The sequence below is a fragment of the Nerophis lumbriciformis genome, linkage group LG02 (genome assembly GCF_033978685.3).
Source record: "Nerophis lumbriciformis linkage group LG02, RoL_Nlum_v2.1, whole genome shotgun sequence".
Lineage (NCBI taxonomy): Eukaryota > Metazoa > Chordata > Actinopteri > Syngnathiformes > Syngnathidae > Nerophis > Nerophis lumbriciformis.
The window spans coordinates 11,523,079-11,535,000 of record NC_084549.2 but is presented as its reverse complement, the minus strand read 5'-3'; the positions used below and the strand labels follow the sequence as shown (position 1 = coordinate 11,535,000).

General features: G+C 38.5%; 1 protein-coding gene across 1 annotated transcript in view; it reads left to right on the top strand.

The window, feature by feature from the left end:
* Nucleotides 1-11,922, top strand: part of zmiz1a (zinc finger, MIZ-type containing 1a) — a 564,484-nt gene that overhangs the window by 71,946 nt on the left and 480,616 nt on the right. The window contains exon 2 of the mRNA XM_061937708.1: nucleotides 8,147-8,210. The gene's annotated coding sequence lies outside the window, so the exon portion shown is untranslated. The remainder of the gene's footprint in view (nucleotides 1-8,146; nucleotides 8,211-11,922) is intronic.

Sequence of the window (11,922 nt, the reverse complement as noted above, 5' to 3'; positions counted from 1 at the left end):
CTCCAACTCCAACCACGTGTCTCGGACCGGCTGCTGCTAATAAGGGCGACAGGTGATTAGATAACCAGCCCCAGCTGGGCAATCCACTCACCTGCCGCTGGCTTCGAGGCCGGTCCTTACACCATACTTGCCAACCCTCCCGAATTTTCCGGGAGACTCCCGAAATTCAGCGCCTCTCCCGGAAACCTCCCGGGACAAATATTCTCCCGAATATCTCCCGATTTTCAGCCGGAGCTGGAGGCCACGCCCCCTCCAGCTCCATGCGGACCTGAGTGAGGACAGCCTTTTTTCACGACGGGAGGACAACAGGGTGACAAGAACTAAATCATCCAGACTAGAGATAAATTGTATTATTATGTTTATCTTACCTAAAAATAAATATATTTATTAATTAAAAAAAATTAAAAAAAATTAATACATTTTTACTATATTTTGCTAAAAACATCAAAATGAATTGTATTTTTATTTTTTATTTTTTATGACTCCTTATTACATCCAGCCATAGAATTATACATTAAAATAAACATATTTGAAATAATAAAATTTTAATTATCATAATAATTCATTTAAAATGACCATATTTAATTATTAAAATAATTGCTTGTTTATCAACAACTTTAGCATTTTATTCATTACATTTTTAAGCTCTCAGAAGCCAAGTTATGTTATATTCCTTAATATTTATTTATGCAAGTTTGAAGTATCAATTATCCAAACACAGTTTTGTTTGCATATTTTCAGCATGTATATATATATATATATATATATATATATGAAATACTTGACTTGGTGAATTCTAGCTGTCAATATACTCCTCCCCTCTTAACCACGCCCCCAACCATGCCCCGACCACGCCCCCCCCCACCTCCCGAAATTGGAGGTCTCAAGGTTGGCAAGTATGCCTTACACACCCCGCTCCGCGGCAGGCCCGCAGACCACGCGCCCCCTCCACATTCACTATTTTATCTAAGGACAAACTTGCAATAAGAAACATATGTTTACTGTACTCTATAAGATTTTTTTTTGTTAAAATAAAGCTAATAATGCCATTTTTTGCAGTCCCCTTTATTTAAAAAAGCACAGAAAAGTATTGAAATAATATAAAAAGAAAATATTGGGACAACACTAACTGTAATACATTCTGTACTGTTCTACGGAACACTGTTTAGTTATTTGCCAGAGTACAGTCTCCTTTTATACTGAGATTAGTTTTTCCAAACAACACAACATTTAGGGCTAATCTGATTTAAAGTGGCGGTTATACACTTGAAATTGACTCTTTTTTTTTTTTTTCTTTTTTTTTTTTTTTTTTGCTCTAGCAGCTACAAATCAACTGTGATCAACCTGCATTTCACTCCGAAAATGTCTCGTTTTTTGCAGAAAATTACCGGTTCCACCTTTTTTTTTTTACCGTTGTAACATTGCTGGTTTTGCGAGCAGAGGAGCATGTTCGGCAGCGCACAATTACAGAGTACTTACAAGCAGACACAGTGTGTAGACAGAAAAGGGAGAACGGACGCATTTTGGCTTTAAAACTAAACGATAACGATTTAGAAACTTCTAAATGACTAATCCTCGCCTCCATGGCGACAAATGAAGTAAGTTTCTTACAAGTATCATTATCACTGCAGGACGAGGAATAGCTAAACATGCTTCACTACACACCGTAGGAGGATACAATAGCTCACTGGCATCACCGCTAACAAAAGATAGCACCCCTGAATGTAAACAAACGCCATGGGTGGATCTACACCTGTCATCCACTGTAATGATACCAAGTACAAAAGCGTATCTAGTCTACTATGATTACATCGATATTTTTTCCTTTTTTTAAAATTCATATTATGTTAAACTCAGTAAATACGTCCCTGGACACATGAGGACTTTGAATGTTAACAATGTATGATCCTGTAACTACTTGGTATCGGATTGATACCTACATTTGTGGTATCGTCCAAAACTAATGTAAAGTATCAAACAGAAGAATAAGTGATTATTACATTTTAACAGAAGTGTAGATAGAACATTATGGGGGGGCGTGGCCTGCGGACCGGCTTCGAGATAAGCGACAGGTGCGTAGATGGCCCACCTGGGTCTGATTATCTAATCACCTGTCGCTCGGTTAAAAGGCAGCAGCCGGAGAGGAGAAGGAAGTTAGAGAGCGAGACGATGGCTGAAAAACACAAAAAGAGACGCAGATTGAAAAACAAATCATTTTCAGAACTATGAACGAAGCTGTCATGTCCGTGATTTGTGGTCTGAAGAACCCGGAAGAGCAAGTCTTCCATAAACATGTTGAAACAGAAAATAAGCAGCTATTAACAGTAAATGAACACGTAGATTAAAAATACATTTTTACAGCTTGTCCCTCATAATGTTGACAAAATAATAGAATGACAAATGACACAATATGTTACTGCATATGTCAGCAGACTAAATTAGGAGCCTTTGTTTGTTTACTTACTAATAAAAGACAAGTTGTCTAGTATGTTCACTATTTTATTTAAGGACAAACTTGCAATAATAAACATATGTTTAATGTACTGTGATATTTTTTTGTTAAAATAAAGCCAATAATGCCATTTTTTGTGGTCCCACTCATTTAGAAAAGTACCGAAATACATTTTAGTACCAGTACCGGTTAGTGTTGTCCTGATACCAATATTTTGGTACCGGTAACAACATTTATTTAGATACTTTTCGGTACTTTTCGATGCTTTTTTCTAAATAGAGGGGACCACAAAAAATGTCATTATTGACTTTATTTTAACAACATTTTTTACGGTACATTAAAACCTCTAAAGGCCTTGGTGGCCACATGCGTGGACAGCACCTTTTAGCTCTTATTTCCAAAATTGTGTACACTACTGAATTGGGGTCTTATGGCCACTTATGTGGACACTTATACTGCCATCTGGTGGTGTCAGGAGAGTACAACATACAATGAAATTTGGGGGGAAAAAGTGTAAAAATAAGAATTAGCATGTCACTAAACATGAAGTACATCATATCAAAAGATGATTCTTAGTTTTTATTCTAATTATGGTCCAATAAGCCCAAATAGCAAAGATAAATAAAAAAAATCATGTAAACAAACAGCTTGTCCTTAAATAAAATAGTGAACATACAAGACAACTTGTCTTTTAGTAGTAAGTAAGCAAACAAAGGCTCCTAATTTAGTCTGCTGACATATGCAGTAACATATTGTGTCATTTATCATTCTATTATTTTGTCATAATTATGAGGGACAAGTTACAAGTACAACACAAAACATATTTTTCACCCCATTTTTTTCCTCATTTTTCAAAAAGCTCCATGGAGCCACCAGAGCGGCGCGAAAGAGCCGCATGTGGCCCTAGAGCCGCGGGTTGCTGACCCCTGACCGAGCGCCATCTAATGAGATTTCCATGCCCTTCTTTTCCATGTGGCATCCAGCAGGTGGTGCTGTCCTAACTTTTCTGCCAAATATCACATCTTTTGGTAACAAAAACCTCACTCTGATGCTATTCTCGATCATTTAGAAGCGCACGATTACAAGTTAGACTCTCAGCGGCGCATTATCTCGCTGTGATGGAGTCGGATCTTTACAGGCAAAAATCCCTTTCAGAGCGCCCCGGGGGGGAGGCCACCCTCGCCGGGTGACGGCGGCTAATTTAAGCCGGCGCACAATGGAGTCTTCTTGAGGGCTGCCTGGTCACAGAAGGTTCCGGCAACAAAGTGGGTCGGGCTTGAGAGCGTCGTTGAGGTAGTGGTGGTAGTCGTTCTTTCGGTGATGTCATCTCTGGCAAGGTATTCCTCTCAGACCCGACCAGTCTGCTCCCGTCGGAGGCCCCCGCGGTAACTCGAGCCGCCTTAAAAGTCTCGGGGCCGAAGCACCGATCACTTGCAGACAAGGACGTTATTTTTTTTTTTCTGGAGGAGATTCAATACCTCCTGTGGAGGGATTGGAGAGGCTGTTGAGAAGCTCTTCGGAGCGCGATTAATCACTGTCAGAATAATTCTATCGAAGTATTTAAAAAAGTGTAACCGAGGGTTTATAAATGTCGCCTATACTGTATGAAACTACAAAATAACAAACACGGAGGCTCCAGTTTACACGAGGACCACTTTATTTACCTTCTTTCAAAAACCTCCGCTCCACTCCGTGTCATCACTTCCGCTCTTAGCGCCTTCAAAATAAGAGCTCAAGGCATATACTGTATAACAGAGCATAACATGAACTTAACATCACAAAGAGGAAAGCCCATGAAAATAGGTTACAAAAGTTATTTAATAAGAAGCCAAAAAGTGCAAAAACAATAATGTTCATGTTGGAGGAGTTGTGAATTAGGTACACCTGCAGACTGCAGGTGTACCTAATTCACAACTAATGTTGTGGCCCTGCAGTCATTCACAACTCCTCCAACACGAACATTATTGTTTTTGCACTTTTTGGCTTCTTATGAAATAACTTTTTTAAATAGATTCAATCTTGCACGTGGAAAGTTTAAGTGTGGGCTTTAGTTGATATAACAATTCTACGGCGGGGGTGCAGGAGGCGGGGTTACTGCGAGCCTCAGCCAGTGCGTCTTTTGCAGCCGTTTTATGATCGCTCAGCACAAGAAATACGTTACACACATACAGTTGTTGACAAATTACACTTTACATTATATACCTCAGCTAACTAAACTATGGAAATGTATAATATAATTCATATAGCAATACGGTCTCACTGCACAGCAGGCCAAACAGTTAGCCGAGTCATTGCGCAATCCATGTTGAGGCACAATTGAGTGACGTGCCTCAACTGGCTGCTGTTCACCGCACCGTCTCTTCTCAGTATTTCAACGGCAAATGTGAAAATTCAGCGATTTTGAATAAAAATAATCTAAAACTGGTGAAGTTAAATGGAAAACAACTTTATAGTATAATCACTGGATGCATATAACAATTTAATTAATTTTTTTTCTTTTTACATTTTTTTTCTTTCCATGACTGCACGTCACTGGGTTGTACGCTATACCGGTATTAGTATAGTACAGCGATACTAATGAATAATTTTCCGTACTATACCGCCTCTGAAAAGTAGCGGTCCACCACTACAGGGAATACTGGTTTTGAGGAGGATATATATATTGTAAGTTTAGCACGACAGCATCACACAATGTGCATATTTATGGAGTATGATGTTCATTAAAGGGACTAATGGAACCCAAAATACACAAGCAATGAACGTGTGTGTGCGTGTGTGTTTGTGTGTGTGTGTGTGTGTGTGCCCATAACACATTTATATATACTGTATATATGTGTGGGTGTACATATTTCTCATATTTATGTGCCAGGCTTTAATGTGAATGCCGGAGCGATGGCTCTCAGCCAACATCTGCTTGCAAAATCACACCACTACTGAAGCTGTTTCAGTGATTAAAAGGGACTTTAAAAAAAAAAAAAAGAAATCCTCACAAATTGTTTGTGAAGATTGACGTTTAAAGTGCGGCGAAAACATCCACGGTTTGTTTTAGAGCGCCGGCCAGATCTTGATTTAAAACTAAATGCATTTAATGGACTAATTGTCAACAGACATCAACACGAGCCATGTTTTAAGTGCACAAAGAAGTTAAGCAATGAGTAAATACTCTTCACTCTTAATCTTAATGACAAATAGAACATTTCAGTTTAAAAAATAAGTCACACTGATGCTTTAAAACAATAAAACAACACTTTATAAATATTGTCTTTACAGACTGTGGAGGGGGGCGTGGCCTGCGGACCTGCAGCGAAGATCAGCGACAGGTGCGTAGGTGGCCCACCTGGGCCTGCTTATCTAATCACCTGTCGATCTGTTAAAAGGCAGCAGCCGGAGAGGAGAGAGGAGTTGGAGTTGGAGTGGGAGCGAGAGCGAGAGCGAGCAGGAGACAGAAAAGGACAATTGCTGAAAAGCACCTAAGAAACTTTATTCTAAAACCTGAAAAGGAGCTGTCATGTCGGTGATTGGTGGTCCGAGGAACCCGGAGGAAAGAAACCTCCACACAGACATAAGTGCATCATAAAAGCCATATCACAGTTGCTCCTCTCGTATTTCATTTTTTATTTTTTATTTTAACTGTCACACAAGTGTAAAAAGAAGTTAACCACTGCAATAGTCATACATTAAAATGATAAAAACCCTCTTAGAATATTCTTTAATGACTAATAGAAAAAAAGTTAGGTCATATTTGCTGCACACTCTTTTCATTTTTGCCACATTTTGAACAGTCACACAAGTGTACAAAGAAGTTAAGCAATAAGTAAATACTCTTTACTCTTAATCTTAATGACGAACAGAATGTTTCAGTTTAAAATATAAGTCATACTGATGCTTTAAAACAATAAAACAACACTTTATAAACATTGACTTTACAGACATGAGTGCATAATAAAAGCCATGTCACAGTCGCTTCTTTTGTATTTTTTTTTTTAAAACTGCCACACAAGTGTAAAAAGAAGTTAACCACTGCAATAGTTAAACATTAAAATAGTAAAAAAAAAACTCTCTTAGACTATTCTTTAATGACTAATAGAAAAAAAGTTAGGTCATATTTGCTGCACACTCTTTTAATTTTTTCCACATTTTGAACAGTCACACCAGCGTAAAAAGAAGTTAAGCAATAAGTAAATACTCTTTACTCTTAATCTGAATGACGAATAGAACATTTCAGTTTAGAAAATAAGTCACACTGATGCTTTAAAACAATAAAACAACACTTTATATAAACATTGACTTTACAGACATAAGTGCATACTAAAAGCCATGTCACAGTCGCTCCTCTCGTATTTCTTTTCTTTTTTTTTCTTCTGTCACACAAGTGTAAAAAGAAGTTAACCACTGCAATAGTCCAACATTACAATGATAGACTGTTGTCTCTTTGTTTTTTAGTCTTTTTCTCTGCGTGTCTCTCTATCGCTCCAACTCCCACCACGTGTCTCGGCCCGGCTGCTGCTAATAAGGGCGACAGGTGATTAGATCACTGGGCAATCCACTCACCTGCCGCTGGCTTCGAGGCCGGTCCTTACACACCCCGCTCAGCGGCAACCCCGCAGACCACGCCCCCCCTCCACATCCACTATTTTATTTAAGGACAAACTTGCAATAAGAAACATATGTTTACTGTACCCTAAGATTTTTTTTGTTATAATAAAGCCAATAATGCCATTTTTTACGGTACCCTTTATGTAGAAAAGTACCGAAAAGTATCGAAATAATTTTGGTACCGGTCTCAAAATATTGGGACAACACTAACTGTAATACATTCTGTACTGTACTACGGAACAGTGTTTTGTTATTTGCCAGAGTACAGTCTCCTTTTATACTGAGATTAGTTTTTCCAAACAACACAACATTTAGGGCTAATTTGATTTAAACACTTGAAATTGACTCTATTTTTTACTTTTTTTTTTTTTTTTGCACCAGTAGCTACAAATAAACCGTGATAAACCTGCATTTCACCCCGAAAATGTCACGTTTTTTTGCAGAAATGTACCGGTTCCCCCTTTTTTTTTTTAATGGGCATGACGTGTCTCGGTCCGGCTGCTGCTAATAAAGTTAAAGTTAAAGTTAAAGTTAAAGTACCAATGATTGTCACACACACACTAGGTGTGGCGAGATTATTCTCTGCATTTGACCCATCACCCTTGATCACCCCCTGGGAGGTGAGGGGAGCAGTGGGCAGCAGCGGTGGCCGCGCCCGGGAATCATTTTGGTGATAAGGGCGACAGGTGATTAGATCACCAGCCCCAGCTGGGCAATCCACTCACCTGCCGCTGGCTTCGAGGCCGGTCCTTACACACCCCGCTCAGCGGCAGCCCTGCAGACCACGCCCCCCCTCCACATTCACTATTTTATTTAAGGACAAACTTGCAATAAGAAACATATGTTTACTGTACCCTAAGATTTTTTTTGTTAAAATAAAACCAATAATGCCATTTTTTGTGGTCCCCTTTATTCAGAAAAGTATCAAAATAGTCCCCTTTTATACTGAGATTAGTTTTTCCAAACAACACAACATTTAGGGCTAATCTGATTTGAAGTGGCGGTTATACACTTGAAATTGACTTTTTTTTTTTCACAAATCAACTGTGATCAACCTGCATTTCACCCACGAAAATGTCACTTTTTTTTTTTTTGCAGAAAACATTTCCATTCAGAACAATCTCTCAGCAGCGAGAGTCAAGCAACACGTCCCCGCAAAGTCGTAAGTACAGACTTTTTACTCGATGAACTCATTCCAGGATCAGCAGATGGTTTGCGGGTGAGTCACAGAGTCCTGTGGGTTAAGAAGCAACGCCACGAACAAGAGGGCGTGAGTCACACTCAGGTTAGGATAAAGGCAGCAAAGATATTTGGCATTGTTTGGAGGGAAAGAAAACAACCTTTGACGTGGTTATGATCACTCCAGATAATTACTTGTAAGCTAAAACAATCTAAGCGGTTTCCTTTCATAGGTACCGCACCTTCATGTGGAAAACAAAAAAACAAAACACAAGTGGAATGAAGACAAATGACTCCAACGTACATCAGCACAAAAAAAAAACCAGACCAGCATTTGCCTGTGCCAAAGCCTTTTCAGCGAGAGTGCAGCCATCGACTGGTTAAAAGGCTACGCCAATCAATACAAAGTTGTTTTGGGCGCCGGCGCTATTATATTAATGTCATCCTGAGAAATAGGCGCTGGCTTAGGTGGCTTGTCGGCCAGCCTGTTTTGTCCCGTTTAGCTGCAGAAGTAATAGGAGCACTGTCGCAGATTGCTGGCAGTGGAAACCCTTTTCCAAATGATTCAAATGAGGATTTTTCTGGAGTAACGCAAAGACTTGTTTGTACGTGTAATTAAAAAAATAAAATACATTTTTAAAACAATTTTAAAAATGTTTAATTTTTTTAAACAATTTTAACAATTAACATTTTTTTTTAGGGTTAGGGTTAGGGTTAGGGTTAGGATTAGGGTTAGGGTTAGGGTAAACATTTTTTTTAAAAGTTAAAAAAAGTTTTAAAAAAAAGTAAAAAAAAAAGTTTAAAAAAAAGTTTAAAAAAGTTTAAAAAAGTTTAAAATTTTAAAAATATTAAAAAAAAAAAAAAAAAAAAAAAAAAAATATATATATATATTTCTTGTGCGGCCCGGTTCCAATCGATCCACGGACCGGTACCGGGCCGCGGCAATATGTTTGGAGGAGAAATGGTGAGGACTTTAATCCCAGGAACACCATCCCTACCGTCAAGCATGGTGGTGGTAGTATTATGCTCTGGGCCTGTTTTGCTGCCAATGGAACTGGTGTTTTACAGAGAGTAAATGGGACAATGAAAAAGGAGGATTACCTCCAAATTCTTCAGGACAACCTAAAATCCTCAGCCCGGAGGTTGGGTTTTGGGTGCAGTTGGGTGTTCCAACAGGACAATGACTCCAAACACATGTCAAAAGTGGTAAAGGAATGGCTAAATAAGGCTAGAATTAAGGTTTTAGAATGGCCTTCCCAAAGTCCTGACTTAAATGTGTGGACAATGCTGAAGAAACAAGTCCATGTCAGAAAAACAACAAATTTAGCTGAACTGCACCAATTCTGTCAAGAGGAGTGGTCAAAAATTCAACCAGAAACTTGTGGATGGCTACCAAAAGCACCTTATTGCAGTGAAACTTGCCAAGGGACATGTAAGCAAATATTAACATTTCTGTATGTATACTTTTGACCCATAATAAATTCATAAAAGAACCAAACTTCATGAATGTTTTTTTGTGACCAACAAGTATGTGCTCCAATCACTCTATCACAAAAAAGTAAAAGTTACACTGCAAAAACTGTGTTCAAAAACAAGAAAAAAAAAATTACAAAAATGAGGGTTATTTTATTTGAACTAAGCAAAATTATCTGCCAATAGAACAAGAAAATTTGCCTTGTCAAGACTTTCCAAAACATGTAAAATTAGCTAACCTCAATGAACCCAAAAACACCTTAAAATAAGTATATTCTCACTAATAACAAGTGCACTTTTCTTGGTAGAAAAAAAAATTACATCTTTTTGCTCAATATGTTGAAAAATATTCTTAAATGAAGTAAATGCTAGTGCCATTATCTTGACATAATGATATGCACTCAGCATTACATTTCTTGAAACCAGCAAACTTATACTAAAAACTCGTTTATTGTTCTTAATGGAAATTCAACAAGGCAACCGCTTGTTACTCTCGGGGTCTCCTAGCCCAGGGGTCGGCAACCCGCGGCTCCGGAGCCGCATGCGGCTCTTTGCTCACTCTGATGCGGCTCAGCTGCACACTTGCCTACCCTCCCAATTTTCCCGGGAGAGCCTCTCGCATAAAACTATCGGGATTGATATACTTCGATTTTCACCCTTACAATATTAATAAGGGCGCGCCATGATGACACAGCATTCAGCATCCTCTACAATGTGTACTAACAGAATGTCAGCCCAGTTTTTTGTTGTATGCATTTACTACTTGTACACGTAAGCGACAGCAAGGCAGAGTTGGTCAACAGCCACACAGGTTACACTGACGGTGGCCATATAAAATAACTTTAACATTCTTACTAATAATGCGCCACACTTTGAACCAAAACCAAACAAGAATGACAAACACATTTTGGGAGAACATCTGCACCTTAACACAACATAAACACAACAGAACAAATACCCAGAATCCCATGCAGCCCTGACTCTTCCGGGCTACATTACACACCCCTGCTACCACCAAACCCCGCCCCCGCCCCCACCCCAACCCTGCTCCCCCCACACATCATCACAAGAAATTATTACTTTAAAAAAATAGTTTTATACTTGTGAGTGTTGATGAGACAGCTTTACAACAGTTGATATTCTAGTTTCAAGCATGTTTTACTCAATATAGGTCATCAAATCTCAGCAACAAGCTGTAATATCTTACTGAGATCATTCAGGACCAAAACACTTAAAACAAGTAAAACACTCTAACATAAAATCTGCTTAGTGAGAAGAATGATCTTATCAGACAGAAAATAAGCAAATATCACCCTTATTTGAGATATTTAATCTTACTTATACTTCAGTTTTTGCAGTGCACTGCAAAAAGTCAGTGTTCAAAAACAAAAACAGAAAATACAAAAATGAGGGGTATTTTATTTGAACTTAGCAAAATTATCTGCCAAAAGAACAAGAAAATTCGGCTGGGTAGAAACAAAAAAGAGAGACTTTTTTGCTCAATATGTTGAAACATATTCTTAAATGAAGTAAATGCTAGTGCCATTATCTTGACATAACGATTTGCGCTCGGCATCATGATTTTTTTTCATGCTTGAAATAAGAAATTATTACTTTAAAAAAGTAGTTTTATACTTGTGAGTGTTGATGACACAGCTTTGCAACAGTTGATATTCTAGTTTCAAGCATGTTTTACTCAATATAGGTCATAACATCTCAGCAACAAGCTGTAATATCTTACTGAGATCATTTAGGACCAAAACCCCTTAAAACTTGCGTTTTGGACCAGTTGTCCCTCCCAGGGAATTCAAGTCACAAGTCGCTCCCAAGCTCTTTACGACACTTAAAGCTGAGTTGAAAAACCACCAGAGACAGAATAGGTATTTTGTAATATATTTTCAAAGCTTTGCAGATATACATTTGAGACCAGTCCAGCATAGAACATTCTATCGCCCGCCAAGATGGTCTGCCCACCGAAACACCCTCTCCCCCCTTAAGTCCCTGGCAGTCCTGTGTCTCTAGCCAAAACAAATGTCCATTATCTCTCTCTCTAACATTCCTCATTCAAGGTTAAGCACACAGTTTTGCAGACAACCAAAAGACCACAATTGGAAGAACACAACCTGTTTTCAAATATGACTATGAAATAAAAGAAGTAACACTTAAATTCGGATATATGTAAATATCTGCCTCCGACAGTCATCAAATCTCAGCAACAAGCT